The 25,117-nt window shown below is 37.5% G+C and overlaps 1 protein-coding gene across 6 annotated transcripts in view; it reads left to right on the forward strand.

Moving 5' to 3' along the window:
- Window positions 1-2,222: 2,222 nt before the first annotated feature.
- Window positions 2,223-25,117, forward strand: part of DCUN1D5 (defective in cullin neddylation 1 domain containing 5) — a 68,486-nt gene continuing 45,591 nt past the window's right edge. For 5 of the 6 annotated variants that reach the window (XM_045818221.1, XM_045818222.1, XM_045818225.1 and 2 more), the window contains exons 1-2: window positions 2,223-2,356; window positions 21,468-21,527. The gene's annotated coding sequence lies outside the window, so the exon portion shown is untranslated. Of the gene's footprint in view, window positions 2,357-2,426; window positions 2,444-21,467; window positions 21,528-25,117 lie in introns of those variants that run through there. The other variant, XM_045818224.1, reaches the window with a different exon arrangement.

The raw sequence follows: 25,117 nt of genomic DNA on the forward strand, positions 1-25,117 counted from the left end.
AACCATTTGAGAGTAAGTTACATATATTGAAACATTTTATCCCTAAATGCTTGTGTATCTCTTAATAACCATAGCACAATTTAAAATTCAAGAAGCTTAACATTTAAATAATACTATTGTCTAGTATAAAAGCCATATGTAAATGTCAACAATTCTCCTGAAAATATTTATAACATGTTTTTCCCGATGCAGGGTCTCATATTGTCATTAGTGGTATGTCTCCTTAATCCCTTAAATCTAGAAGAGTTCCTCAGACTTTCTTTGTCTTCCATGACACTGACATTGTTTTAAGAGTTCAGGCCAGTGGTTGGGCAGAATGTTTCTCAGTTTGCATTTTTCTGATTGTTCCTTGTGATTAAATTCACAATATGCATTTTTGACAGGGATACTACAGAAGAGATATTGTGTCCTCAGTATTTTACATCAGAAAGTGCATCATGTCATTTTATCCCATAACTGGTGACATTAACTTTGACCATTTTGTTAGGGTGATGTCTGTCAGACTTCTCCATCATAAAAGTAGTATGTTTATCCTTTTGAAATGAATAAAAAAATCAGAGAATGCTTTGAGACTGCATAAATATCTAATTCCCCAGCAAACGTTCATCCAATGACTTTAACATCTATTGATAATCCTGAGCCAGTTATTACTATAATGGTTGCAAAATGGTGAGTTTTCTAATTTAATTGCTTCTATGCGTGTTAGTTCACATTCCAGTCAAGAAGAATTGTCATTCTCCCTTTATATTTAAAATTTTAGGAATAACTATGCACAGTAGATACTTTTTAAATACTGTTATACTTCATTCCTATCATTATTCATTCATGATGCTCACATTGTCCCACATTTAGTAAGTGGAATTACATTCAAGCTAGTTCCTATTTCCTTTTATTCCCTGAAATAATTAGTTTATTACTAATTTTGGTATTTTTTCCTAGGGTTATATGTTTATGCTTGTAATTTTTTCAATTAACTTACATTTGATATTATTTTGTGTTAGTTTTAGGTGGACAACATAGTAATTAGACAATTATATACTTTACATAGTATCCCCTCTGATATTTCCAGTACCCAACTGGCACCATATATAATTACAATATTATTGATCGTATTTCCTATGCTGTACCTGTCTTATTTCCTTTCGACATGTCTTCATCTTTTAAAAATCTTGCTTTATTGCACGGACAATAAATATTTCAAGGATATTTAATAATTTCCTGCTCTCTTCCCTGGAATCATCCATTTCTCCAAAGAATTTGATTTTGTTTGGTGGAGAATGGCATTTAGAAACCGAGATCTGGAGGCACGTTAATATAACCAAAATATTAAGATAACACTGTAACTGTTTCCTTGGGAGACTGTTGTGATGTGCACTCCTAACTCTAGCATTACCTGAATGACCTTAGCAATTCCCTTCATTCCCTGGGGCTTGGTTCCTCATGGGAAAATAAATTGGAATAGATAAGTACGCATTTCTTAACCTTTTCGGGATCACCGACACGTTTGGGAATCTTCTAAATACTATAGTCCCAAATCCCCAGAGACAAGCTCAAGTAAGTAAAAGTTTTCATAAATTTTAGGGGGGTTGAGGCTTCCAGGCCCAGCTGAGGTTAAACAGCCTTGAGTTAAGCGATCTCTAAGGTCTCTTCAATGCTAACCTTCTGTTAATCTATAAGCGACCGTGCTGCTGTCAGAATGATTACTCAGACATCGAACTGTGGAGGGATTTATATAGAAACAAAATGGGAAAAGGATACAAAGAAAGGAGGTTGTGAGCCATGCATTGCTCGGCCACACCTCTCTGCCCTTGCCAAATTTAGGACACCCTGTGGTCACAGGTGAGCGGTTTTGGCTGGAAGGTCCGGCCGTGGGCAGGAAACGCCGGCCTCAGGGAAGAAGACCGCAGGCGGAGTCAGGGTCCACGCAGCCCCCTTCGCTCCGCCCACCAGGGTTCGCTCGTCTGGGGAGACTGGGAACTGCTCTGGCCTGGGTGGGGCGTACCCTCGCCGCTGGCAGCGGCTTGGCGGTAGGTAGAGCCGAAAAAGCCAGAGCCGGGAACAGGCCGTCCAGGTTCCGTCAGTCTCGGCTTCTATCCACTCTCCCGCAGCTGACCTCCTGCTCCGGTCGCCAGGGTGACCAATCTAGGCCCGGTCCCGCCCCCCCCCCGCGGCCCCATGACGTCAGAACACGTCAGCTGCTGCGCGCGCCAGGCTGGGCCCAGAGGGGTTGGAGGGACTGAGCGGAGCAGCTAGTCCAGCGGCAGTGGCCGGAGCTCCAGTCTGCCGAGTTGAACAGCGGGTTTCAGCAAAGGTCTTGGTGGATGACCCGAGGCACTTGCAGAGCTGGCGGGTGCGGGTGAGGTTCTACGACCTGGAGGGCACACTGGGCAAGGGCAGCTTCGCGGCGGTGAAGCTGGGGCGGCATCGGATCACCAAGACGGAGGTGTGGCCCAGGGCTCGTCTGGAGCGTCTGAGGCGAGGGTTCAGGAGAGGAAGTGTTTACCGACAAGGGAGGCTGCAGCGGGAGCTTGGGGAGACTCGAGAGGCCGGGTCGCTAGCTGACGCGAGAGGGCCTGGGACCTGAGGACCCAGGCGGTGCAGGGGATCGGTGAACGCCTAGGGGTTTGGGGCCGGTCACTTGGACCCGAGTTTCGTGCGTTGGGAAGCCCGACCAGCCGGGACTTTGCCTTCCCTACGCCTCTGCGTTGGGCACGCGGAATCTGTCCAGAGCCTTTCACCCTTAACGTTACTTGGTCTCTGGCCTCCGCTCGGGAGCCCAAGTTTCGCGTCCTTCCAGCTTTGGACTGGAGTAGGGTGGGAGGGGAAGTCTGTGCTCCTGGGCTGCGCGGTGAGAGACGTCGCCAGCCCTTCGGTGTGGACCGCCCGCGCACGGCCTCCGGAGACCCTGCAGTTCCTTGTGACCTCGGCACTCCCACGGCTCCGCGGGGACCCCCTTTGCTGATAATGCCCTGACGGCCACTACCCATCTTCTCACCTTCCTTTTGCCCCACGGTGTCTCTGATTTGGTGTCAGGCTAGTTCGATCTGGTTCCTGAGGTATTTCCAACTAACACTCTAGACAATGGAACTGGTTAAATTGGCCGTCTCTGCATTTGCACGGTTGGTGGGTTGGTCTTTATTATCCTGGGTTGTCCCTTAAACAGGTGTGTCTTCTGGCTGCGAATAACGCGTTCCTTAACCTGCAGCAGATTACACTCGACTCTTAAAGCCCGCCACTGCTTCCCGACGGTGACTTCAGCGCCCCCCACTCCATTGCACATTCTAATGCACCACATATATTTTCTCACGAGTGTGTTCTTATCCCCACCCCCCCACCCCCCGCCTTCGCCCCCTTTTCTCCCACTGCCTCAAGCTGCTCTCCTCAGGCTCTCTACTTTTAGACGTGCAAATCAAACACTTTAGAAAAACGGTAGATTTTCTAAAACCATTCTTTAGATTTCACAAAACCATTCTTTAGAATAAAATCAAGTGTTTTTGACGTACTCTGCTCTGCCTTATTGTAGTTCTGAAATTGCATCCTTTTTCAGTTTGTTTGTTTCCAGTTTCCATCCTTTTCATTTTTTCCCCATATTAGTGTGGATGTCTCTGAACGTGGAATAACTTAGGACCTTTTTATTTTTCAGAATGGCCGTGTAAGGTGAAGGGCATTTGAAAACTTGAGTGATTTTTGTAGGTCTTTTTCCTAGAAGTTTTGCTTAACTTCGTTTTTGCTTTGTTTTTTGTTAAGGAATCCAGTTCCAAAAAGAAAGGGTCCATGTCATTGGGTCATCCTCGCTTTTCCACTCCCTACTGATCCAGAAGTACTCACATAAGACATATTTTTTAGCATCAGGACCAAGGTCACAGGTTTTCCTCTCGACAAATTTCTGTGTTAGCAGTTTAGATTGTAATGATAAATAATGTGACTGTAATGAAATTACTTAATCTGATCCTAGCATTTTTTAAAATTTTACTTATTTAGATTTTTAAATAACTTTTTTATACTTTTAAAAAGATTTTATATATTTATTTTTAGAGAGGGAAGGGAGGGAGAAAGAGAGAGAGAGAAACATCGATGTGGGGTTGCTGGGGGCCGTGGCCTGCAACCTGGGCATGTGCCCTGACTGGGAATTGAACCTGCGACACTTTGGTTCACAGCCCGCGCTCAATCCACTGAGCTACGCCAGCCAGGCCTAGATTTTTAATTAACTTTTAAAGAGAAGGGATGGGAGGGAGAAAGAGAGGGAGAGAAACATGGATGTGAGAGAGAAACATTGATCTACTGCCTGTGGAAACCCAGGCACTGCTCTGACCAGGAATCTGACAGACCACCTGTCGCCTTGCAGGATGATACCCAAAAATCAAACAAATTGCATTTTACAGAGAGCTCCTACAGAACTGTTGAACTATGTATTGTTATGTGGTTGAATTCCAAACCCATCAATTCATAACTTTTTTCTCATCAGCTCTTATCAGTATTAGTAGCAAGATTTAATTAAGTTAGCTATTATTTATTAGTTGAATTTAGGTCATACAGTATCTAAGCACTGCTTAAGTGAGGCTCATACTGACACTTTGTTTTCTCATGTTAGACCTCTGTGTAAATTTTGCACACAGAAGGGAAGGCAGGTGATGGTGAAATCCAGCTTCTTAATATAATACTTCATAAAAGTTTTGTAGTATTGGTTTGTGGTTTATGAATTAGAATAGCTAATTTTATAAAATTAGCATAATGGGAAAAGAATAATAGTATTTTAGACTGTTAAACTATTTCAGGCAGTAGTGGTTGCTAGTTCGCTATAAGTGTCCAGTATTATTTTACTTTATTTAATTTATTTTTAAAATTTTCACCCAAGCACATTTATGGACTTTTAGAAAGAGGGGAAAGAAGGGAGAAAGAGAGGGGGAGAAACCAGAGTTAGTGCTTCCTTAAATGGTTGGTAAAATTCACCTGTGAAGCCATCTGGTCCAGGGCTTTCGTGTGCTGGGAGCTTTTTGATTACTGCCTCAATCTAACTTGTTACGTTCTGTTCAGGCAGTCTGCTTCTTCTTGATTCAGTTTTGGAAGATTGTGTGTTTCTAGAGGTTTGTCCATTTCACTCAGGTTGCCCAATTTCTTGGCATATAGTTGTTCATAGTAATTTCTTACCATCCTTTGTATTTCATTGGTATCAGTTGTTACTTCTCTTCTTTTACTTCTGATTTTATTTATTTGTGTCCTCTCTTTTTTTTTCTTGATGAGTCTGGTTAAAGGTTTGCCAGTTTTGTTTACCTTTTCTAAGAACCAGCTCCTGGATTTATTGATCCTTTGGATTGTTCTTTTAGTCTATGTCATTTAATTCTGCCCTGATTTTATTTCCTTCCTTCTACTTGCTCTGGGCTTTGTTGTTGTTGTTCCTCTAGGTCTTGTAGATGTAGGGTTAGGTTGTTTATTTGAGATATTCTATCTTCTTTGGGTAGGTTTGTATTGCTGTGAACTTTCCTCTTAGTACTGCCTTTGCTGTGTCCCATAGGTTTTGGGTTGTTGGAGGTTGATTTTCATTTGTTTCCAGATACTTTTTTATTTCTTCCTCGATCTCATTGTTGACCCATTCCTTATTTAGTAACAAGGTAGCCACTCTCCATGTATTTGAATGTTTTTGAGTGTTATTCCTTGAGGTTGAGTTCTAGTTTCAATCAATTGTGATCTGAGCACCTGCTTTATATGATTTCAATTTTCTTGGATTTGTTGGGGCTTGTTTTGTGTCCTACCATGTGGTCTATCTTTGAAAATGTTCCATGTATATTTGAAAAGAATGTATATTTTGCTTCTGTGGGCTGAAAGGTTCTGTATATCAATGAAGTTAATTTGATGAAGGGTCCCACAATATCCTTGTTGATTCTTTGGTACATCTATCCATTGTTGACAGTGGGGTGTTAAAATCCCCTATGATGACTGTGTTGTTGTCTATATCTTTCTTGAAGTCCTCTAAGATTTTCTTCATATATTTAGGTGCTCCTATGTTAGGTGTGTATATGTTTACAAGGGTTATATCCTCCTGTTGGACTCTTCCCTTAAGTATTATGTAGTAACCTTCTTTGTCCCTTTTTATGGCTTTTGTTTTGAAGTCTGTTTTGTATGATATAAGCATTGCTACCCCAGCTTTCTTTTCATGTCTGTTTGTGTGGAATATTTTTTTCCATCCCTTCACTTTCAACCTTTGTAGATCCTTTGTTCTGATGTTGGTCTTTTGTAGACAGGATATATGCAGGTCATGTTTTCTTATCCATTCATCTACCATATGACTTTTGACTGAGGCATTTAATCCATTTATGTTTAAGGTTATTATTGATAGGTACTTATTCATTGCCATTATTTTCCATACCTGTTTTACTCCCTTTCCTCCCTTTGTTCATTTTTTATTTATTTTTAATTTAATCTTTATTGTATTTTTTTCCCATTACCATTTAGTCCCTTTATACCCACCTCTCCCCAGCAATCACCACATTGTTGTCCATGTCTTTGAGTCATTTTACCTTTTTGCTCAATCCCTCTGCCCCCTAACTTCCCCCACCCCTATAAGATGTCATCTGGTCTCCATTTATGAGTCTGTCTCTGTTTTGTGTGTTAGTTCAGTTTGTTCATTATATTCCACATATGAGTGAAATTGTATGGTATTTGTCTTTCTCTGACTGGCTTAGCATGATGTTCTCCAAATCCATTCATACTGTTGCAAACGGTAAAATTTTCTTCTTTACGGCTGAGTGGAATTCCAGTGTATAAATGTTCCATAGTTGTTTTATCCACTCCTCTATGGATAGACTCTTGGGCTTCTTCCATATCTTGGCTATTGTAAATAAAGCTTCAGTGAACATAGGGGTGTTTGTATTCTTTCGAATTAGTGTTTTGTGTTCCTTTGGATATATTCTAAGAAGTGGCATCGCTGGGTCAAGGCAGATCCATTTTTAATTTTTTGAGGTATCTCCATACCGCTTTCCACAGTGGCTGCACTAACCAACAATGCAAAAGGGTTTCCCCTTTCTCCACATCCTCACCAGCACTTGTTGATTTATTGATGATAGCCTTTCTGACAGACGTGAGATGGTATCTCATTGTGGTTTTGATTTGCATTTCTCTGATGATTAGTCACTTTGAGCTTCTTTTCATATGTCTATTTGCAATTTGTATGGCCTCTTTGGAGAAGTGTCTGTTCAGGTCCTTTGAGTATTTTTTAATTGGGTTGTTTTTTTGGTGTTGAGTTTTGTAAGTACTTTATAAAATTTGGATGTCAAATCTTAATCAGATGTATTAGTGAGTATGCTCTCCCATTCTGTGAGTTGTCTTTTTATTTTGTTGATGATTACCTTTGCTGTGTAAAAACTTTTAAATTTTACTATAGTCCCATTTATTTATTTTTCGTTTGTTTCCCTTGCCTGGGGAGATTTATCTGATAAAAAATTACTGTGAGTGATGTCCAGTATTTTGGTGCCTATGTTTTTTTCTAGGATTTTTATGGTTTCTGATCTAATATTTAAGTCTTTGATCTATTTTGAATTTATTCTCGTGTGTGGTACAAGAAGGTGGTCTAGTTTCATTTTTCCTCGTATATCTGTCCAGTTTTCCCCACACTGTCTATTGAATAAACTATCTTTAGCCCATTGTATGTGCTTGTTTCCTCTGTCGAATATTTATTGACTATAAAGGTGTGGGTTTATTTCTGGTCTCTCTATTCTGTTCCATTGATTTATGTGTTCTTATGCCAGTATGAGGCAATTTTGATTACTATGGCCTTATAATATTGTTTGAGGTTCGGGAGCATGATTCCTCCAAGTTTGTTCTTCTTTCTCAGGATCTCTTTTGCTATTTGGGACCTTTTGTGGTTCCATATAAGTTTTTGAAATATTTGTTCTAGTTCTGCAAAATGTATCATTGGAATATTCTTGATAGGAATTGAGTTGATTCTATATATTGCTTTGGATAGTATGGATATTTTAATGATGTTAATTCTTTCTGTCCATAAACACAGTATGTGCTTCCACTTATTTGTATCTTCTTCAATTTCTTTCATTATCTTATAATTTCCCAAGTATGGGTCTTTTACATCCATGATTAGGTTTATTCCTAGGTATTTTGTTCATTTTGAAGCAATTGTGAATGGGATTGTTTTCTTAATTTCCTTTTCTATTACTTTGTTATTGAAATATTAAAATATATCTGATTTCTGGATATTAATTTTTTATTCTGTTACTTTGTTGAATTAATTTATGAGTTCTAATAGTCTCTTGGTAGAATCTTAGGAGTTCTCTATGTACAGTATTATGTCATCTGCAAATAAAGACAGTTTTACTTCCTCCTTTCCAATTCGGATGCCTTTTATTTCTTCTTGTCCAATTGCTGTGGCTAGGACTTCCAGTACTATGTTGAATAAGAGGCATGGAAGTGGACATTCCTTCTTTGTTTCCAGTCTTAAGGGGAGTGCTGATGCAGACTCCGTCCAGTGGGGTCTGTATGTTGTAGATGCAATGAACAGGGACTACAAAAGTGTGGAGAAAAAGGGACAGCATGGCCACTCTCTGAGAGGGAGAGTGCTTCAACCCTTGCCTGGACAGGCTTTTATTGCTTTCTAATAGCATACATCAAAGAAGGTTTTCATTCATTATGCTCAGGTTTGCTTTAGGTGATTACTTTTTACAGATAACAAAGGAAAGGATGTTACTGATTACTTCTTACAGATTAACAAGGAAAAACTGCTGCAAATGCAAAGGAATGATAAGAATGATTGGTCTGGTTACACTCAGTCCCTGGGAGAATTAGCACAGACTTCAGGAAGTTACTTTAAAGATATGCAGTAAGCATTTGCTGCTTCAACTCAGGGTGAGGGAGTTTTAGCAAGAGCAAGTCTCAAAACATCCTAGGTATAGTGTAGGTCTGGTTTCCCATGGGAAAGCTGATCTGTGGGTTTGGCTTCCTGTGTGCTGACTCACGCCTATTGGTTTTCCAATAGGGCTTGGCTGTATTTGCCATTGCCAGGTGGATCGGTTCCCTATAGAGTGCTTGTAGTTTTTGCCCATAAGTACGATGCTGACAGTGGGTTGTCATACATGGCCTTCATTTTGTTTAGGTATGTTTCCTCTGTTCCCGCTTTGCATAGAGTTTTTATCATAAATGGGTGCTGGATTTTATCAAAAGCTTTTTCAGCATCTATTGATACTATCATGCAGTTTTTATCCTGCATTTTGTTTATGTGGTGGGTCACATTTATTGATTTGTGAATGTTGTACCAATCTTGCATTCCCAGAATAAATTCCACTTGGTCATGGTGTATGATCTTTTTGACATGTTGCTGTATTTGGGTTGGTAATATTTTCTTGAGGATTTAAGCATCTACGTTCATCAGGGATATTGGTCTATAATTTTCTTTCTTTGGAATGTCTTTGTCTGGTTTTGGATTTAGGATAATGCTGGCCTCATAAAATGAATTTGGGGGTCTTACCCCTTCTTGAATTTTATGAAATAGTTTGAGAAGGAGAGGTGTTACTTCTTCTCAGAATGTTTGGTAAAATTCTCCTGTGAAGCCATCTGGTCCAGGGCTTTTGTTGGGAGTTTTTGATTACTGATTCAAATTCATTAGGTATAATCTGTTGAGATTCTCTGATTCTTCCTGATTTATTTTTGGAAGGTTGTATGTTTCAAGGAATTTATTCATTTCATCCAGGTTGTCCAGTTTGTTGACATATAATTGTTCATTGTATTTTCTTTGTAATTTTTTTTGGTGTCAGTTGTTATTTCTCTTCATTTCTGATTTTATTTATTTGGGTCCTCTCTTTTTTTTTCTTGACTAGTTCGGTTAAAGATTTGTCAATCTTGTTTACCTTTTCAAAGAACCAGCTCTTGGATTCACTGATGTTTTGTATCATTTTTTTAGATTTTATTTTGTTTATTTTGCCCTGATCTTTATTATTTCCTTCATTCTACTCACTTATGGGCTTTGTTTGTTGTTACTTTTCAAGTTCCTTTAAGTGTGGAGTTAGTTTATTTGAGCTTTTTTTTGGATAGGCCTTTAATGCAATAAATTTCGCTCTTAGGATTGCTGTCCCAGTGCCCCACAGATTTTGCAATTCTGTCCTCATTTTCATTTCTTTCAAGATATCTTTTGATTTCTTCCTTGATCTCATTGTTAACACATTCATTGTTTAATAACATATTGTTTAGCTTCCATGTCTTTGTGTGTTTTTCAGTGTTCTTGTGATTGCTTTGTATTTTCATAGCATTGTGGTCACAGAAGATGCTTGATATGATTTCAGTCTTCTTAAATTTATTGAGACTTGTTTTGTGTCCTAACATGTGGTCTACCGTAGAAGATGTTCCATGTGCACTTGAAGTCTGGTGTTTCGGGGTTTAATGCTCTGAAAATATCAATTAAATCCATTTGAGGTAGTGTGTTGTTTAAGGCTTCTGTCTCCTTGTTGATTTTCTGCCTGGAAGATCTATCCAGTGAGGTCAATGGGTGTTAAAATTCCCAACTATGACTGTATTTCTGTCAGTCTCTCTCTTAGGTGCTCCTATGTTGGATGCATAAGGTTTATTAGGGTTATATCCTCTTGGATTGTTCCCTTTATCATTATGTAGTGCAGTTGTGTTGAACCTTTTGGCATCTCTGGGCCACACTGGAAGAAGAAGAGTTGTCTTGGACCACACATTAATATACAACTATTAATGAAAACTGATGAATAAAAAAATGTTTTAAGTAAATTTACGATTTTGTGTTGGACCACATTCATAGACATCCTGGGCTGTATGCAGCCTGTGGGCCATGGGTGGATACCCCTGATAGTGTCCTTATTTGTCTCTTACTATATAGCCTTGGTTGTAAAGTGTACTTTGCCTGATAAAAGTAGTGATACCTCAGTTTTTTTCTGTTTTCCAATTGTGTGAAATATCTTTTTTCATTGCTTTACTTTTAGTCTGTGTATCTTTTTTAAAAGATTTTATTTATTTATTTTTAGAGAGGGAAGGGAGGGAGAGAAAGAGAGAGAAACATCAATGTGCGGTTGCTGGGGGCCGTGGCCTGCAACCCAGGCATGTGCCCTGACTGGGAATCGAACCTGCGATGCTTTGGTTCACAGCCCACACTCAATCCACTGAGCTACGCCAGCCAGGGCTTAGTCTGTGTATCTTTTGATCTGAGATGGCTCCCTTGGTGGCAGCATATATATGGGTCTTGTTTCCTTATGCATTCAGCTACCCTCTGTCTTTTGTTTGGAGCATTTAAGCCATTTACATTTAAGGTGATTATTGATAGATATGTATGTAGTGCCATTTTAATGTTAGACTGTTTATCCTCTGTTTTTTTTTTCCACTTCTTCTTCTTAAAGCAAGCCCTTTAACATTTGTTGTAGTACTGGTTTGGTGTTAACAACTCCTTTAGGTTTTTCTTGTCTGGGAAGCTCCTTATTTCTCCTTCAATTTTAAATGATAGCCTTGCTGGGTAATGTAGCCTTGATTGTAGGTCCTTGCTTTTCATCACCTTGAGGATTTCACACCACTCCCTGAAATTTTTGTTGAGTAATCAGATGCCAATCTAATTGGTGCTCCCTTGTCTGTAACTCCCTGCTTTTCTCCTGTGGCTTTTAGGATTCTCTCTTTGTTTTTAAACCTTGTCATTTTAATTACAATGTGTCTCATTGTAGAACTCTTTGGGTCCAACTTGTTTGGGACTCCCTGAACTTCTAAGACTTGTATGACTTTTTCCTTTACTAGATTAGGGAAGTTTTTGGTCATTATTTCTTCAAAGAGGTTTCCCAACCCTTGCTCACTCTCTTCTCCTTCTGGTATTTCTATGATGTGGATATTGTTCTGCTTCAAGTTGTCCAAACTGTTTTTGAGGCTCTCCTCATTTTTTAAAATTCTTTTTTACTTTTGCTGCTCTGCCTGGGTGGTTTCATCTACCTTGTTTTCCAAAACACTCATCCTATCTCATCTTCATCTAAACTACTGTTTATTCCCTCTAGTGAATTATTTGTTTCAGGTATTGACTTTTTTAATTCTCACTGGTCCTTTTTTTTTGGTTTCTATGTCTTTTTTCATGCTGTTGAATATCCTTAATCAGTACTCTAAATTCCCTTATGTGATAAAGTGCTTGCCTTTATTTCATCTACTTCCTCTGAAAAATACACTTTTTCTTTCATTGGGGGTCTGCTTTTTTGTCTTCCCATTTTGGCTGCTTTGTATTTTCCACCTTAGTTAAACTAATCTGCCATTAAACTGAGAGCATCCTGAACTCCATTCTGCGCAGCCTCTGCCCTGCCAGTTGGGCTGGGCTGGGGCCTAGAAATCCCCTGGCTGTCCACTCTTCTGATCTCTGCCCAGCTGCACTCAGTGGGAGTAAACCACGTCCTAAGTCCTTTACCCTTGCTGGCAAGGCAGATACTGCAGGGTCCCTGCTGAGCAAGCCTCAGTTCCCCTTTTAAAAAGTTTCTCCAGGCACTCCCACTGCAGCACTGAGTCACTGTCCGGCTTTCCATACACATCACCTCTCTGAAAAGCCAAGAGTCTCTCACAGTCACGACTGGCCATGGTCTACCTCCTCTGCCCGACCCAGGTGAAGATAGAATCCTTGTCTTTCTTTGGAGCCCTCCCAGTTGTCATTTACTGCTGCAGCTGTGGGTGTACTGATTGCTGTGTGTGTGTGTGTGTGTGTAGACTGGATCCCCCAACTTTGTATATCTAAGTCACGCCTAGCTGGGGACTGGGTGTCCTCTGGGAGGGGAGGGAGCTGCAAAGCTGTGATTTCTGAGCAGGCTCTTTGCAGCTGCAGGCACCATGCATGGAGTATTTCCCCTTTAACCTATAAAATCTCCTTACTGCCCATTGTGAAGCATCTTCTGTACTCCTTAGTTTCCAAACTTCATGTCAGCTAAGATTCTGTCGAATGCTCAGTTTATTTTTTGGGAGGTGAGCCAGGTATCCAAGTTGGCGGCATGAGCAAGTGAACTCAGCTTCCAGTTACTTGGCTGCCATCTTTCTGAATCTAGTCATCTTTTTTAATGCATTTTTCCATAGATGTGATCACATGGTAGTTCCACTTATATAAATTGCATCTCTTTTTTCACATTTAGCCTGAGCATTTTGCTTATTATATGTAATTTTATAAAACTTTTTTTTTAAAGATTTTATTTATTTTTTTTAGAGAGGGAAGGGAGGGAGATAGAGAGAGAGAGAGAGAGAGAAACATCAATGTGCGGTTGCTGGGGGTTATGGCCTGCAACCCAGGAATGTACCCTGGCTGGGAATCGAACCTGGGACACTTTGGTTCCCAGCCCGCGCTCAATCCACTGAGCTACGCCAGCCAGGGCTTATAAAACATTTTTAATAGTTACAGTGTTCTACCTTACAGATGAATCTTATTTTACTTAGTAATTTCCTTATTATTGAACATTATATGGTTTATAATGCTGACTTAGAGTAAATAATTTGCAGTGAATAACTTTTTTAATCCTCACCCAAGGTTATATCTATTGATTCCAGAGAGAGAGAGAGAGAGAGAGAGAAAGAGAGAGAGAGAGAGAGAAATAGAAACATAAACATTGATGTGAGAGAAACATCTATTGGTTGCCTCCAACTTCTACCGGGGTCCAAACCTGAAACCTAGGTGTGTGCCCTGACTGGGAATTGAATCCGTGGCCTTTTTAGTTTACAGGGCTCAGCTCCAACCAACTGAGCCACACTGGCCAGTGCTGCAGTGAATAATTATTGTGTATGTAATTCTTTGCATTTTTAATTTTTTTAGGAAGAATTGAGGTTAATTTCCTAGAAGGGAATTTAACAAGTGAGAAGGTTATTTTTATATTAAAGAGTCACATATTTTTATTTTTATTTTTACTTTTAAAAAATTATTTTATTATTCAGTTACAGTTGTCTGCAGTGGTGGGGGGAAGTCATATATTTTTAATCAAATTTATCATGTTTATTGAGAAATTTTAAAATACCTATAAATGAAACAAATTACCTATTACTGACCACCCAGTGATAACTATCATTAGTTATTTTCAGACCTTTTCTATGACAGATAATTGAGTTTTCTTCAATATGATTCCTCTCTATTACTTGGCTAAAGAACACGTAAACATGTGGTCCATGGAATCCTAAAGATATTTCACAGAGGTTCTGAAAATTGCCTTATTAAAATGGCACCTAGGTGCTGGCTATTTACTTATCCTTAAGAGAACATGGAATGCAGTAGTGACACCAAGGATATTCTGAACATTGATTTTTTCACTGAAAAGCTTTCTGTGTGTATTTGGGGGCTCTTATATTTAGGCATAACTCTTCAACTACTATCTTAAAATTGTAAGTATTTTTAAAGCTTTGCAAATAAAGTATCAAAGTTGCATTTTTGTAGCAAGGGTAGAAACAAGCAAGCTTAGAGTATATTATACTCTAATTGCATTATTTATTGAAAAACAACTTATTTTTAATACAATTGAATTTTATATTTTGCTTTAAAATTTTAAGATTATTCTTAGTAGTCTTGGTATTAATCTTGTGCTGTGAAGTAGGCCAGATTTCAAAAAGCAGCTGTACTATGTGTAACAGAAGAACTTGCTACCAAATAATTTATTTGCCAATATGTGTATCTAGTCCTGTTTACAATCTTTGAGTGTTGAAATAAAAACAAGAGGGACAGTTTAGAAGTAGTGTGTTAGGAAGCAGATATTACCTGAGACAGCAAACACACATTAATCCTTTCTGATTGGTTACAAGAAGAATAGCTCTTACTATGTGACTTCCTTATAAAGTTCCCCAAAGTCACTTTTGAAAGCGTAGTTTCTTTATGTGTATGAGATTATTATTTTTCTGAGAAGTGAAATAATTTTTTCTAAAATTATCAAAAGGTAACATTACCATTAAATTAACACTTTGAAAAATGAAAATATTCCTTTTACCCATCAGCTACCACTATTTGATTTCTGCTCTTACATTTAACTCCTGATCTTACATACAAATTTGTAATTTACATAGCTGTTACTTTTATATGTATCATTTTTTACCTAACATTATTGAAAACATTTCTATGTATACAGGCTTAACTAATATTTAAATCTTATATCTATTTTTACAAAGAATATAGAAAATAAGAAAATGAAAATGACTAATATTTCACAGATGGAGAAGTTAGCATATTGATAAATATAATTCCATTTCATTTTTCTTTTTTCTTATTAGAAAAGTATTCATGCTCACTGAAGTAAAATTGAACAGAAAGTTAATAATGCAAAAAAGTTTATGATTTTTTGTACCTACTGATAACATTCCATTATATGTATATCTAGTTATTCCCAGTATTTTTCCTAGTGTTGGGACTGCACTGGTATTAATTTTTAACTTAGTATTTTAGTCTAAGAATTTCTCTGTATTATTAAAAGGAGCCATTTTAATAGCTGTATTATTAGTCATAATATAAAATTACCATAATTCATGTACTTATTTCCCTAACACTGTTTCTATTTTTAATGTTATAAATAATACTTTATTGGATATATTTATACATAAATATTTATTATTTCAGATTATGTCTTTGAAATAATTTCTCAGTAGAATTTTTAGGATAAATGGGATGAATGATTTTTAAGGTTCTTAGTGATGTCAAATTACCTCCTAGAAAAATTATAACATGTTTATATTCCTAGGAGCAACATATAAAAGTGGTCACATCAGTGTAGCTCACAAGGGTGTTTATTTTTTAATCTTCATTAATATAGTAAGTGAAAATGGCGTCTTCTGAGATATAATTGACATATTAGGTATTTTGTTTTTAATTCACCTTTTCCTATTTCTGTGGTTAGAATATTCCGTATTGTTACTTTTCATGGGATTTAGTTTGATAGTAATTTTTCTAGCTTATTCAATACACCCTCCAAAGTTGTATAAGAAACTTTCCCTTTGAACCCTCACAGAGGAATATTAATTTTTCTATTTCCAGTGAATTCACTGAAGGTTATTTTAAATGCGTTCATAACTGGGAATTAGAGAGTTGAATAATTTAGATAAACAACAACAAAGGGATCCTTCAGTTTACAGAGTCCCTCGTTTGACTGTTACTACCATGCAGGTTTCGTCTTAGGTACTATGTTCAGAACTAAGTAGAGAAGAGATGCAGAGAGTAAGTTCCCAGAAATTTAAGTTCATAGTTAACTTCAAAATGAACTATTGCAATACAGTTCTTTTCTAAGTTGGGACTTTTGTACACTGTTGGGGAAATCCCCAAATGCAGATCTTTGGTTGATGAGAACTGTTTTCTATAATGTGCTCTGTTTGTTCTCACAAACCTATAAAGTTCTTTGAGGGTAGGAATCAGATCTCATTTTATATCCTGGGCATAGGTCCAGGCATGCAGCAGGTGCTCAGTAAATGTGTGAATAAAACACTCTTTGAAATAATGAAAAAATTAAACTTTAGTTAGAATACCTGCAGTTATTTCCTGATTAATTCACTTGGGCTTTAGAACCTTTGTAAATTATGTAGTGTCTTTGAAACTCAGTTTCATCAACTCATGGTGCAACTGCTTATTCCATTTGCTTTACAAAGTTGAGAAATAAATGACAAAACTTTTATTAAAATATGTTAAAGTATTTTTTTAAATAGTGCTGTGCAGTTGTGAAGGTCATCATCATCATATTTCTGAGAAGTACTTGGTAAAGAATCCCATTGTTAAGAAATTACCTGGAAGAGTGTGGCAGAGAGCTGATCACCCAAAATCCACTGTTTCCTTTTCTTCCTGCACCTACAGTTGGACTCTTTCTTGGCCCCTCTGGCATTTAGGTATGGTTACATGACTGAGTTCTAACTAATGGAGTAAACAAATAATTGTGCCATAAAAACCTCATATGAGGGATCCTCTGAGATTTTATCCTCTGTCTGCCTAGAATGGAGACAGTGTTCAGGGGAACCAGGGAAGCTATCCATTAAAGGCAGTAGGCCTCCTTATATTTTGTGTGCCTTCATGGAGGAGGGCCGCCTTCTAACTTTTCACCCATTCGGTTTTGCTACATGAGCAAGAAATAAATTGCTATGTGTGAATAATTACTCTTGGGGTCTTCTTGTTACTCCTACTATTATAAGCAAAAGCATGCTAACACATGCTCCATTTTTTCTTTAGTCTTTTACCTTTTCCTAATATTATAGCAGCCATAAACAAGGGGTATCAATATGATGGTATAAATACATAGACTTGTGATACATATATCTGTGAATCAAGATAAAATTGAGGAGGGAATTAGATAATTTATATTTTTTTCACTTTTTTAATTATTTGAGGCCATGGTCCAAAAGCATGTAAAAGAAGCGATACCTCTTGGTACTGCCTTGCTTTAATTGGTATTTAGTATCCAGATTTTTCCTTTATCATTAAATATGATACTTAGTGTACAAGGGAGGATACAGAAAACCCTGAATTTATTTATAAACAATTGTGTATTTAGTCTTACGTTTAAACTTCAGTCACCTTCAAAGTATTACTATTTGATGCAGTACACAGTTTTTGACCTCATCAATTTTGATGTCTTTTAATGCTTCTGCGGTTTTTTGTTTCACCTCTTCCACGTGGCAAAATGTTTCCATTTGAAGATTTTTTTCATATGGGAAAACAAAAAAAGTTGCTTGGGGTGAGGGTGGGGCACCAGGGTCATGCCATTTTTGGTCAGAAACTGCTGAACACTCAGTGTGGTGTGGGCAGGTGTGCTTCATGAAATGGGCAGATGCATTGAAAGGGTCTTTGAAAAATTAACTGAAGCTGAACGCAGCCTCTCACAACAGTGCCAGCTGGTATGCTGATACAGATGGGTTCCTAGAACATTCACTTGGTGGGGGAAGCCTGTACTACAGGGGTCCTACTGTCTAGAAGATAATTCTGGGTTTTTTGGGTCCCCCTCATATTACATATAATAAAAAATTTTCTTGATGACAGCAGTCATACTGCAATTTTAAAAACCATAATTCTTTCAACTCCAATTCTTTTTCTATTTGTACCATATTTTGCTGGGTATAATGCATACTTTTTTGTCCAAATTTTTAAGGGAAAAAAATAAAGATGCACATTTTACACAAGTATGATAATGGGCATAATAATCCTATGTATAATGTGCACAAAAATGTGGTTGTGCATTACACATGGGAGTGCAGCATATGTGGCAAAATACAGTAGGTAGGTCAACCCGTTTTGTTTTTACAGTTTTTTGTTGGGCAGAGGTTAGTGGTATGCACTCCAGAAAATTGTAGGGCAACACATTTTCTTCAAAATACATTTACATTACCCTCTTAAGGAATATGGAGGAGACTCAAGTATATACTTATTTTTTTACCTGTCAACTTTTTTTTCTTCTTCTACTTTTTTTTTTTTTAAGAGAGAGAGGGAAGGGAGAGAGAGAGAGAGAAACATCAATGTGCAGTTGCTGGGGGCCGCTGGGGGCCATGGCCTGCATCCCAGGCATGTGCCCTGACTGGGAATTGAACCTGTGATGCTTTGGTTCAGTCTGCACTCAATCCACTGAACTATGCCAGCCAGGGTTACCTGTCAACTTTTAGTTAAAGAAAAAGATAATACTGTGTTGTATTCTCTTTTCTAGCAAAGTTTAGCACTTCTTTCCAGAATATTTTGATTTTAGAAGCAAAACACTAACAAACATAATCAAAATACCTATTGCAAAACCTGTGCACTTTACTGCCTAGCTAAGAGGGTATCGTCACTTTTCCTCTTAGGCAAAAAATTAATTTTACGCATTATGTTTGGTAATCTGATTTCTTTGGGAACTTGAGTTCTTCTGTGAGTTACAATTAATTCAAATCAGGAAACAAGCTTTGACAGCAAATTTGTAATACAGATAAAGTAAGAAATAAACCTTACAGTAGAGATAACAGCAAAGGACAGAGTAGCACTAAGGAAAGAAGAAAAAACTAACTGTATAAACAGGAGTCTGAGGGAATTGACAAGCTGAGTCCTATTTTGTTGGATACCTCATAAGAGTTTTGAACTATTATAACACATACAATAATTAATATTAAAATTTACCCTGAAACAACATAAAACTAAATTGTGTTCAAAATATGTACATAGAATATGAAATACATTTTAGTTTCTTCATAACTTATTATAATTAAATTTGGGTGCTAATTATCTGAAAATTTTATTTAAATCAGAATGGCATGTTTCCTAACCAAATATCTACTATTGTTTTTAAATTAGGGGTTTTGGGTTGCATGAAAAAAAAGTATATGATTGTTGATTTCTGATTACCTAGTTATTCACCTTGAAATGCCATTGTCTTTGTTCCTAGGAACATAGCCCTCCCCCATAGAGCCACTGAGCCTGCAGGCTGGTACTGTATTGGAGACTCCATCAACCTGGCTAATGCTGTTTGAGCTGCCTTAGAGATCCCCCAAGCTGCTTTTCCATATGAATAACTGGTCTTGGCTAATGCTTCACAGCTTTCTAAATCCTATCAAACAAGCAACAGCTGGCCTCAGTGAGCCCCAAGCCAGGCAATAGCAGCAGCCAGATTAGTTTCACAGCTTGGCTTCTGGAAATCTCCAAGCCCAGCATAAGGAGCAGCCTTCTCAGATTGCTTTATAGTTTAGGAAGGGTGGCCCAGACAAAACAAAAGTGGGGGCTGACTTTGGCCTGCACCACTCTGGAACCCCTCCGGTCAGCATACCCAGTGGACAGCTACTAACCACTTTGGAGCACCACCACTCTGCCCCCTGCACACAGCTGATTCTCCATGGAGGGCTGAGGTTGGTGGTTGGTGGTTACAGCCAGTTCTTGCAGCTGACTGGTCTGGGTAAATCCCTCCCATTGACCTGCCAACAGCAACCAAGGCTAAACTTGGTGCTGAGCAGATTTTTAAATTTTCAGAAAATTTGCAAGTTGATTAAATCATGTTAGTGTCTCAAAATCGGTGGTGGTAGTATATATGCTTCTGTAGTATATATACCACAGAAGTTGGTTTACAAGTGAGGGCCTTTTTCTCCCCCTCACAGACCTACCTAGTATTAGTACCACTGTGGGCATAATACCATTGGGGTTTAAGAAAATGTTAGAACTGCTGATTATGTTTATTTTTTAGATTTATTTCCTTGTGTGCATCTTTAATGTGTATAACGTATTTATACCATAGCAGAAGTATGTAATTTGTCTCTTTATATATTCATAAATACATGTACCTATTTTTATGTACATATACATGTACATGTGTACGTATATACATATCTGTATTTGGCTAAACAACATTTTATTGATAGAAATTTGCAATGGAAGATGTGGGGATCATTAGTATTATCATTAGCTAAAAATTAGAGACTATGGGGTGTCACTCAAAACAATTCCTGAAGTTCTAAAATTATAGAGGATCTCTTCGGTCAAATTTATATGAGAGTATTTCTCCCGTTACACTCTTTAAAAGAAAGTTCCTAAAGCAGATAGTCAAAAGAAAATGATCACATTCTTAGAAGCCTCTGATGAACCATAAGCTAAACTCACATTAAAATTGCCAAGCTTCACATGGTAATTCTGTTTATTTGGACTAAATAATCAGTTAAATGATTTACCATTTGACTTGCTTAGACCCAACATGACGGTAGTTCTTAGTTTCGTGGTCGGATAGGGAATAGTTCTACACCTGCATGTGAGGGCAGATTTACGTTAGCCCTTCAGCACACAGCAGCTCCACCTGATGCTAGTAGCATGTGCCACATATAAAATGTTAGGAGTGTTACAGAGAAGTAATCTAAAATTCACTCCTTTTGAATCTTACAAATTCATTTCCTTTCGGTTCAGCGTAGTTTGAAAAATCAAGTTTATAAAAATGACAGGCTTCCTTTCTGAACTTAGAAAAACTAATTTAAATAAAAGTATGTAGCAGTGGAGTTATAAAGAAGCTCTTGAACAATGTTTTAAAGTAATAATTCTATGTTACAATATTATAGTAGGAAAAAATCACATTGTGCCATATTAGCTAGGCTACAGGCCAAATAAACTGAGCTATGTATTTTATTATCCTTTTCTTAATCAGAGTCTACCATGTAAACAAGGCTAAAAAAGTTAGTGAGGAGGTGGTAAAAAGTTGATCTTCAAAATTCCTGTTACCTGTATTAATATTTTTGAAACTTGAATGTGCATAATAATCACCTGAAGATTTTGTTACATGTCAATTCTGTGTCAGCGGGTCTGGGGTGGAGACTGAGACCCTGCATCTCTGACAGGCACCTGGGCAGTGCTGCTGCTGCTGGTCCATGGACACCCTTGAAAGAGCAAGACTCTGGATTTTCTACCAGAGTGTTAGCATCAGGATATTGTGTCTTATGAACTTTGCCAATTTCAAATTATTCATAATTTCAATACTTTTATTAGTAGTTTTAAAACAAGTAACTCAATAGAATGTTGTTATAAATTGAAATTCTTTCCTGTCAGACTAATATGGAATTTTTATCAATAGGTAATGGAGACCAAAAACATGTGGTACCTTGTGAGGATGTCAAACATGGAGAAATTTTTGGTAAGCACTTTTCTTTAAGTTTCTAAAATTTGAAAATGTCATTAATCTTCATGACTGGAGTGTTTTCTGTTCTGCCTGTTTAAGAGTTGGTTGCCTGAATTAAAAATTTTTAAGCAGTAGAATATAATAAAATATCCAGTAAGCTAAAAATATGGAGTATAATTTTTTATATTTTATGATAGTAAAGGTACTGCTTAATTTTCTCATGTGTGTAAAGAGTTTGAAGAATTGAAGTTAGGGAGAAACTTTCAGTCATATTTCAAGGGAGATTTTCTTTTATCTTCTTACCCACCTTTTAAACAAATATTTATTGAACTCTTATTATGTCCCAGGCGTTGTACTATGTATAAAGGATACAGTGGTGACCTGAATAACAGAGTCCCTGCCATCGTGGATCTTAAACAGTGTAGTAAGCCCTTAACTCCAGCTGTAGGACCTTGGCCAAGTTACTGTACTTTTCTGAGACTCGAACTCTTTTATCTCAAATAAGAAAGTACTTGAGTAGTTGGTTTCTCTGATCCATCCCAACCCTTAAATATCACAAATATTTTATTAGTTCTAACTTTCATCTATTTTATTTTTACTCTGTGAGCCAGAGCACTCTAGGTAGTCTAAGTATTTTTTTTTTACCTAAATTGAAGTCCAGAATTATTTTTAAACAGCTTTGTTGAGGAATTGTGTACATGCAAAAAATTGCACATATTTCAATGGGTAAGATTCAATAAATTTTACATATGTAAAAGAAACCATCACCACAATCAAGATATCCATCACTCTCAAAAGTTCCCTTGTGCCCTTTGTAATCCATCTTGTCCCTTCTCACCACTGGGCAATCATTGATCTCTATTCTTTCTCTATAAGTTAGTTTGTGTCTTCTAGAGTTTTATGTAAATGTAATCATACGCTACACGCTCTTTGGTTTCTTTCAGTATAATTATTTTAAGATTCACCCACTTTTTTGTGTGTATTAACATGTCATTTTTTTGTTATTAGTAAATCCTATGATATGAATGTACCCCACTTTGTTTATCCATTGATGTATTGATAGACATTTGGCTTGGTTTCAGTTTTTGGTTATTGCACATGAGTTGCAGTGGATATCCATATACAGGTCTTTAACTTACAGTCTACCTCCAAGTAATGTTTAGCACTTCATATATAGTATAAGAGCCTTAGAATAATATACTTCTGTTTTACCTTTCTGGTCTTTATGTTCTTGTCAAACATTTTTCTTATACCTATTTTATAAACACAAAGTACAGCATTGTTATTTTTGTCTAAAAAGTCAATTGTGTTTTAAAGAGATTTCAATATTTTTAAAAAACCTTATATATTTAGCAGAAGTTTACTAATCTTTTCTTCTACAATGTTTAATTTACCATTAATCTCATCCAGTTTATTTTTCAAGTCAGGCATTTTTATTTTGAAGTGTATAAACTTGACTAGGGCCTTTAAAAAAATCTTCTATGTCTTTAGTTACCACTTTGAACATATAGAATACTTTTAATTCCATGTCTGCTATCTGGCATCTCTCTTACTTCTGGATCAGTTTTAAATGGTTGATATTTCTTCTCAGTTTTGGTTATATTTTCCTGTTTTGTTTTTTACCCCCATGCCTCCTAGTCTTTCATTGGATGGCAGACATTGTCAATTTTCCCTTCTTGGTTGCCATATATTTTGTATTTTACAGCTCATCTTGATCTTTGTTGTGGGGTGTAGTTATTTGGAAACAGTTTGATCCATTTGGGTCTTCCTTTTATGATTGGAACAGTGCTTAGTCTAGGTCTGACTGTTTCCCACTTTGGAGTACTTTCCTCAATGCCTAATGAATTTTCTCTAGGTTTTGTTTTTGTCTAGCCTGGCCAGTAGGAACAGGCACTATTCCTGGTACCCGGCACTGTTCTATCTAATCCTCTCAGATGGTTATTTGTTTGGCCTTGGGTAGTTTTCCCACACATATACAAATCAGTACACTTCTGAATGATGAAGGTGGATGGTCTGGAGATCTTCAGTGTTCTCTCTGTGAGTAGATCTGTCTTCTCCGATACTTTGTTTTGTAGCTTCTATTTGCATTGTTATTTCTAGACTCTCAGCCCTGTCTCTTCAACTCAAGGACTTTGCTGGGCTCAGTCTGAGTTCCCTCTCACTATGTTTTGGCGTCCATACTTTCTCAATGCATTCACTACTCACACCTCATTTATTTCCTGTCTCTCAGGAATCACTCTCCTGCTTTGCCTGATGTTCAGTGTTTTATAAATCAATATCTTATATATTTTTGTCTGTTTTTGTTTATTGAAAGCAGAGTGTTGTTTCAAACAGGAGGGTAAATTTAGTTCCTGTTACTCCATCTTGATTGAAAGCAGAACTCTCCAATCCTTTTAAATTTATCTTTAATTTTAGTTACTTTTAAAAGAAGGAATTATATATACATTTGTGATTTTGAAAAAAGTTATTTATAGTCGAATTCTAAGTAAATAGTTTTGATTTAGTTGTTTTCTAATTGTTCAGGAAAGATAGTTGGCTTGCCTCTTTCTTTTTTCAATGTTACTGTTTATTGAGCTTATTTAAATTCTTAAGATTTTTTTTTTAAATAGAGGCTTCTTAACTGATGTTATAACAGAATGGTATGGCCTTTGATGCCAAGCAGATCTCGCTACACCGTATTTTCTTAGTAAATATTTTATTGTTGTATTACAATTGTCCCAATTTTCCCCCTGTTCTATCCTTCTCCCAGCCCACCCACCTGCTCCCACAGGCAATCCCCACCCTGTTGTCCATGTCCATGGGTCATTCATACATGTTCCTTGACTAGTTCCTTCCCCTTCTTTCCACTCTTTCCTTCCCTCCCTGCTCCCCTCTGGTCACTGTCAGTCTGTTTCTTGTTTCCGTGCCTCTGGTTCTGTTTTGCTCATTTGTTTGTTTTGATCATTAGGTTCCTCTTATAGGTGAGATCATATGATATTTGTTTTGGTGGCCTGGCTTATTTCACTTAGTATAATATTCTCTAGTTCCATCCATGCTGCCAAGAAGTAGGAGTTCCTTCTTTCTGTTGCATAGTATTCCATTGTGTAAAATATACCACAGTTTTTTGAACCACTCTTACTGATGGGCACTTAAGTTGTTTCCAGCACTTGGCTATTATAAGTTGTGCTGCTATGAACATTGGGGTGCATAGGTTCTTTTGAATTAGTGTTTCAGGATTCTTAGGGTGTAATCCCAGCAGTGGAATTGCTGTGTCAAAAGGCAGTTCCAGTTTTAATTTTTTGAGGAAATTCCATACTGTTTTCCACAGTGGCTGTACCAGTCTGCGTTCCCACCAACAGTGCACTAGGGTTCCCTTTTTTCCACATCCTCTCCAACACTTGTTTGTTGATTTGTTTATGATGGCTATTCTCACCAGCGTGAAGTGGTATCTCATTGTGGTTTTAATTTGCATCTCTCTGATGGCTAGTGATGCTGAGCATCCTTTCATATGTCTCTGGGCACTCTGTATGTCCTCCTTGGAAAAGTGTCTGTTCAGGTCCTTTGCCCATTTTTTAATTGGATTGTTTGTCTTCCTGGTGTGGAGTTGTGTGAGTTCTTTATGTATT

The sequence above is a fragment of the Phyllostomus hastatus genome, unplaced genomic scaffold (assembly GCF_019186645.2).
Source record: "Phyllostomus hastatus isolate PE091 unplaced genomic scaffold, TTU_PhHast_1.1 phas_scaffold_317, whole genome shotgun sequence".
Taxonomy (NCBI): Eukaryota; Metazoa; Chordata; class Mammalia; order Chiroptera; family Phyllostomidae; genus Phyllostomus; species Phyllostomus hastatus.